At 44.4% G+C, this 7,231-nt stretch overlaps 1 pseudogene; it reads right to left on the minus strand.

Annotated features, from left to right (window-relative positions):
• LOC146179788 (uncharacterized) overlaps window positions 1–7,020 on the minus strand; it is a 148,009-nt pseudogene extending 140,989 nt beyond the window's left edge.
• Window positions 7,021–7,231: the final 211 nt, after the last annotated feature.

A 7,231-nucleotide genomic window follows, 5' to 3' on the forward strand; every position in this document is an offset into this window, starting at 1 on the left:
GGACGGAAGACACACGTGTCTTAGCAAGCGCATAGCATTCCCGTAGCATACGTCACAGGTGAAGCAAATCACGCACACTATCGGGAAACGCTCGGACGTTGCTGTTAACGGCATTTCGACAGTGCTGACAGACTATCATAATATTCCAATACCCTAAATAAGGAACGCGCAATATCATCTGCCTCTCACATCAAATGCCGGTAAATAAGAACTTTCTCTTTGGCGTCGGTACTGTTCGAGTAAATACTTGCCTTCAATATTTTCTTATGGGAAACCAGTAAATTAAGCATGTTAATTGCTCATAAGGAAACGAAAGGTACTGTTATTGTCTTATCCTGGACATACGTCGCAACAAGCTGACACGGAAGCGATGAATGAGTGATGAGAAGAGGAGGCAATATAGAGAAACTACATTTGACGAAAAAAAGTGGCATTGGGCGCAGAGAGTTGACAGTTGTGAATATTTTCGCTCATGTTTAAAAAAAAAATTGCCTTATGAACTCATTTTATATGCCTTTGCTTCGATCCGTGGCGAAGGTTGTTCCTACTTAAGAAATCCTCTAGGAGACGAAAGTGCCAGTTTAAAAAATGTGTTTTTGCGGTAATGGATGCATGCACCGTCGCAGAGGAGGGACACGGGAGGAGAAAGATTTTAGCAAGGAAAGACTTGCATCCAGATTATCTGCATAAACAATAACGTTATAGTGTCGTCAGCCATCCTCGAACGCAAGAGGTAACTTCACTGTTACGCTCGCATTATTAGTCTTTCCTGCAAGAAGCAGCGTTTGTTTATTTATAATCATGCATATTGCGACCACAGCCAAACAAGACATTTGGAGCAAAAAATAAAGAGGGAGGAAATAAGAAGGCAGTCTTACTTAAAACTGGATGCCGCGTCTGTAGCAGACACTTTGTTAAACTGTTCTTTCCACACAAAGGCCAAGATTGTGTACATCGGTCGCTCAGGCGTCCTTTTATCTTCAAACAGATCTGCGATGCGCTGAAGAGAGAGAGAGCTCCTAATTAAGAAAAATATAAACTATCTTCAAACAGATCTGCGATGCGCTGAAGGGAGAGAGAGCTCCTAATTAAGGAAAATATAAACAAAAATAATGAAAGGACATAATGAAAGAGCGCGTTCACTTTTCCTGTTCAGTTACCGAAATTTCCCAATAATGCGTAGCTGTTTACTGTGGCCTCGTCTGTTTTTCAATTTAAGTTGTTCGCAAATATTCATTCTTTTATGGTGTGTGGTTATCCCGCTGGAAACCATCCAGAGACAGCTATAATCACAGGGTAACTATAATATTTGGCCATAGAGCTGAAAGAAGAAGCTTCAGCTAAGGAATTTGATTTTCTGCCAGCATTTTGGAGACATGATTAATAGAGGTCATTACCTTGAGCATCTTTAGGCGCACATCCAAGTCGTATTTGTCGAAATTGTAGGGATCAGTAGTAATGTAGGCAAAATGGAATATCCTCTTTTCGAATAAGCCATGAAAGTAGCCCTTGGTGCTTTCGTCGCTCAATACCTTGTCCATCGGCTCTGTGTTGCTGCACGAAAGGGGTATAAAAACTTGATGACATATTTGACTATAAAAATACAAGCCTGACTTCAAGCAGATAAATACGTGTTGCCCTAATTACCCGCCGATAGCGAAATTAATTTGATTATTTCAAGGTACAATTCCGGTCGCTCGTTTCTGCTTCTCTGTGTAAAAATTCGGCGGTAAAAATTTAATAATAAATTCTAGCTCAAAGTTGAATACGAATCGAATTATTCTACGTTAGCTTTCATACAACACCTCCTTTATAAGAAAAAAAAAAAGAATTGGAAAAGGATGTCATTTGAAGGTCTCCTGTGTGTTTTTATAGTTCGGGTGTTCTCTGATAATTTTTGACAGCAAAAGACAATTTTGCTATTGGGGTCAATTTTCTTATATATTTCGAAATATGGAAGCTGCAGGTGCAATAAAGGGTTTTTATCAATTAAGATATTTGTTTTATTTACCTAATCGCTTACGCTTTCCTGTGCATAAAATCTATGTTCTGGTAAGACACACCTTTTCGATTTGTGTACTGCTGCAATATTCACTAGCATCAAAGCTGCGTTTAAAATGCAGAACTTTTGATTAGGAGGTCGTCAGCGTTGGTAGACATAAAAAGGCACTAATTTTTTACGTGAAAGGTTTATTCCGCTTCAGATTTCAGAAGGAGTCATTTATCCAAAGCAACATTTCTTGAGATCAGTTTGGAGCCCGGCTTTAGGTAAATACATTAACAGGTTCGGAAAGCTGAGAAGGTGGATCCCAATATCAGAAGAAAAGGTGAAAATTCGTCTAAGTAATACAGACATGTTCTTCAAGCCGCGTAAAGTAGAATCCCTCATGCACCCGACAGTCGCCAGGGAGTTAATAATTCAAAGGGCAAGACATTGAATTCGTATAGGCCATCAGGTGTCACAAAAACCATCTTGGCGTGGGCAGTATCCGCAAGAGGGACCAGCCAATATCCAGATCGCAGATCTAAGTCAGATAACAAAATCTTGCGCGCAGTCGAGGGCGTCATCGATTCGGGACAGCGGATAAAGAATACTATGCGAAAGATCTATGTAAATCAGCGATATTCGACGCAAGGCCGTAAAGAGCTATTCCTTTTCTTCAAAAGTAGGACAGACGAGGACCACGGATTACCATAAGGCTGAATTACGCCTCGCTCATGCATATCGTCCCCTTACGTGGTATGCGCGTTCACACAGCGGCTTCACATTAGACATACGACAAGTCGCATATCCGACGAGGAGCTAAAGTTGACCATCAAGTCAAGAAGCTGGACGCGTTGCGGTATTGAGACCGATAAATATTCTACTCTATTTGAAGCGGAAGACGCAGGCAAAGAATTAAAAGACGGAAGCAATCAAGGCTGCAGCCACCCTGGCCAGTGAGCACAGCAGAGGGCAGAAGCAGGCCGTGGCAAGATGTGAAGATGCCGGATGTTGTGAAAATGACGGTGCCATCAGGTCCAAATAGGCAGGAAACAGGGATAGAGACAGATGGTATGGAAGGACCCCGATGTTGACAGACAGATCCAGCTTTCTCAATGCTGGAGAAAAATCGTGCTTGTGGAGATGGCACTAAGCTCCGCACAAGTGCAGTTGATATGGCTTCATTGCCGGATAGAAACTCAGAACATCAAATGATATCACGGGACACCGCTAAGATAAAAGCCGTGAATGACAACCCCAGCCGAGTGGGTGGCCAAAGGCTAGATACGCTGCAGATTAGAGGCGGGAAGCAAAAGATCAGATAAAAGCATCGTCACTTTTTGCAGCTTGTGGCGCAGCTACACAGCAGCGCCAGCATATCGACTATAAGATCAAGACAGTGAGGTTCTCAATAACAGTCTCAAGCACATTCGTAGGGGCGAAAAGATCAGGCTTTACATTTGTAGATGATTGCGCAATTATTGCCTAAAGAGCTGCGGTTCCTAGTTTTCTGGAGCGCAATGGGCTGACGAGCCGATACAGCGAAGAAACCGAACGGCGCCGCAAGGATGGAGGACGCCGGCGAGCGAACAGACAGCGAGTATAAGGCAAGGCCGCTCCACGAAAACGAAAATGCTCCTCTATTAAGCGACCATGGTAGGGGTACGAAGCAGCTCAGGAGACAAAGAACGTGGCAAAGGCTCAGGAGGCACGTAGACATAGGCTCTTAGGTTATCCGACAGTGACGCGCAATGTGACCCCGAGAATCACATGCATAGCAAATAAAAACTTTCTGAGGACTGCGTAAAAGGTTGACGCGACCAGAGGGAGTCCGCGAGAGAGGGAAGGCGGCTGGCTCTGTTGCCAATAGCAGAAAATGTTTGCTGGAAATGCACTGCAAATAAAACCGGCTTATTCCGCTCACTCGAAACACAACAGAAAATTAAAGTGCGAAGGCTTCATGAAGTGAAGTTGTCTGTGACGTTGTGGGTTAGCTCACCAAGCTGCGCAAGTCCCTCAGATTTTTGAAAAAGCATGCCTGAACATATTTGAAGGAGAAGAAAGCAGCTTTCCAGAGAGCAGATGAGTCTTCACAAGGCGATTATTTTTTAACAGTTTTCGATCACATGAGTCGCCCTTCATGTATAACTCATGCACCAGCAGGACAGGCCGCGTCGTCTCAAAGCTATGATTCCCTCTTCAAATTTTGATGCCTTTTTAGGTGCAAAAAGGGCGCACGATTGCCCTAAGGCTAGCACGTGGTAGCCCTGATGAAATCGAGCGCCCTTTTTACACCCTAAAAGGCGTTAAAATGTCGAGTGAATTCGGCCTTTCTGCCGTTCCTTATTCCTCGCTCTTTTAAACGTAAGGTACCATACGTTTCAAACAGCGAGACAGAGGGAACGCAAATTGGTTAATCAATAAGATGCTCCAGTTGGCTACTTTGCATTTTTTAAAACGGAAGAGGGGCATACAAGAAAACGCGATAAAGAGAAGCGCGATGTGAACGTAAAGAAAAATTACCTGTGGTTTAGCTTGTTGTTAAACCTGGAGTTGTGCGAGAGCAATCTGCATGGCTACGCTTAGGTTCGGCTTGAAAGTAAATACATGACTTTTGCACATAGCAGTTTACTTTATAGTCTCAACTTTATTCATGCAATAGTTGAATCACTTCACGTATGAGCACCCCTTTCCTCTCGTCGTTGACCATTCTCATTTGGGTGTAGAAGATGACATCGTCTCTACGTTGAACTCCAGGGCACACCGCCGTCACAACGCTTGAACGAACCCTCTGTCTTGGCAACTTGCCTTTGGTGCATTCAACATGAGCTTCTTTATGGTGTCTCTACGTTGAACTCTCTACTACGTTGAAACCATGAAGAAGCCCATGTTGAATGCACCAAAAGCGTCGTGTTTCAGTTCGACCTCTCCTGCGGCGCCAGCTGCATACGACAAACAGGACGATGTCTCAACACACGCCATCAAGAGCAAGACACGCCTTCAACAACGTCCCTAACAGAGACAAGAATTTACGCGTCGCGGCCCACTTTCTCACGTGCAAGGTATACTCGCCTTTGTTCTTATCAACAAAAATATTGTATTGCCACTTCGATAAGACAACGTAAGAGGTAGTTGCATCTTTTTACATCACAAAACATCAGGGCACGTGTATCAGCAAACCGAACATTTTTTTAACCAGCATTGGAGGTTGCATATCTAGACAAAGATGACAAAGAGGTGGCCTACTTTTTGCATACTTTTCATATTCGTCGTTCTTGCGCTTTTAAACCTTCCTTCCCTTTTCGGTGACTTCTTTCGCTCATGCGTGTAAGTAGTCTACCATGGAGAATAAAATTTTAGTTGAGAGTCAGCGCTCGTCCTTTGTAGTTCTTCCTTAGACGCCGGATTTTTTTTTTCTTCGCGCTGCTTGATATGGATAGGATACAGTTACTTCAGCTCGCCGCCAGGTTGCGGGTGTTCCATCACTGCCCCTTTTTCACATGCTCAGTGTTTTACCTTTCGCAAAATCATATACCTACCGATATATAACACTCTAATACCCTTGTTACACGGGCAGAGTTAACCGAAGTTAACGTGACCGCGGTTACGCGAAACCGTGGTTAGCGCATGTTACACGGCGCACCAGATCGTGGTTACGCCACTAACCGCGGTTATCGCGATCTCTGTTTACTCGTTAACCGAGAAGATGTCGGCGTCCATAGACGGAAGCAGGCCGTGTTACACACTTTTCTAAGAAATAATTTTGTGACACAAAACATACTTTACACCGAAATCATGTTTTATAACTAATATCATCTAAATAACGCACATATTTGCGACGGAATTTCGTTCCGCCAAACTGTAGCGTCAGTTCGTCTTTTCGACCCAAGGGGGCGTTAGCTGCCATAAAAAATGAGCATGATAGCTGCTACCACCCCGTTTCAAAGGGGACGCTCCTATATTCCATCCATCCATCCATCCATTCATCCATCCATCCATCCATCCATCCATCCATCCATCCATCCATCCATCCATCCATCCATCCATCCATCCATCCATCCATCCATCCATCCATCCATCCATCCATCCATCCATCCATCCATCCATCCATCCATCCATCCGTCCGTCCGTCCGTCCGTCCGTCCGTCCGTCCGTCCGTCCGTCCATCCATCCATCCATCCATCCATCCATCCGAGTAAGGCTCCTTATAACCGAGGGCTCTGAATCACTGTGTAACAACGACGAACCACGATTTCAGATAACCACAGTTCAATTCGGTAACCGCGGTTACGCTAACCGCGCTTAACTCTGTCCATGCAACAAGGGTATAAAAGACGTGCCTGAAGTTCAATAGCACAGCCTTTTTGCCTCTGTTTAATGTGAACCGACATCTTAACATGCAATACTCTATGCGCGATCAGGACTCATGATTAGTTCCATTTTCTAGTATGGGTTGTGGTTGGAATAGCATCGAAAATCGTATATACAGTCTTATCAGTGAGCTCATCTCATAAGGTGTAAATTTAGATATGAAACCATCGGAAATAAAAGAGCACCTGCTGAATTATTTTTAAATATGCGTGCTGTCTAGCACATGTCTGGATAAACCTAGAAGATGTTCCTAGGAAGTTCTATACCTAGTTATTTTTTGTATACATCTTTATGTGCCTTATTGTTCGGACTGCAATAATGATGTCAGAACTATTTCGACGTTTTATGTGATGACGCTTTTTGCTGCACTGTATGCCAAAAATTTGTAAGGGTACATGGGTCCTGTCAAGCTGTCTCTTGACAAATATTTTTGCCCCTGTGCCCTGCATTTCTGCGTATGGAATGCAGAATAAATTGAGTTTGACTCACTTCTCGAAGCCGACACCGTACTCAGTTTTCCTGTGTTTGTCAGCGACGTCCATGACGTGTCGCAGTACCGGCGGGTAGGGCTCACCCAAATCCGTGGCCTTCTGCACGTGGATCTCCTCCAGGACGGTGTAGTCACACAGGCCGTCCTCCGGGAACAACGTCGCCTCGTCCGCCATCGGGCCGAGCGTGCACACCAGCGTGTTCGGAGGTATAGGGCGCTCTGCGAGGGCGCAGAACAGTGGGGATTCTAGCGCAACTCACGAAAACAGTGTAAAGGAACTTCAATGCACTGTTTTCCCGGTAGCTTTCTTCGATCACCACTGAGAGGTCCCTCTAGTACGGGCGAATGGTGAGGAGTAGGGTTTTGCTTGCGTACATCTTTTCTTG

Source organism: Amblyomma maculatum, chromosome 9 (genome assembly GCF_055883805.1).
Source record: "Amblyomma maculatum isolate TAMU_Amacu chromosome 9, ASM5588380v1, whole genome shotgun sequence".
Classification (NCBI taxonomy): domain Eukaryota; kingdom Metazoa; phylum Arthropoda; class Arachnida; order Ixodida; family Ixodidae; genus Amblyomma; species Amblyomma maculatum.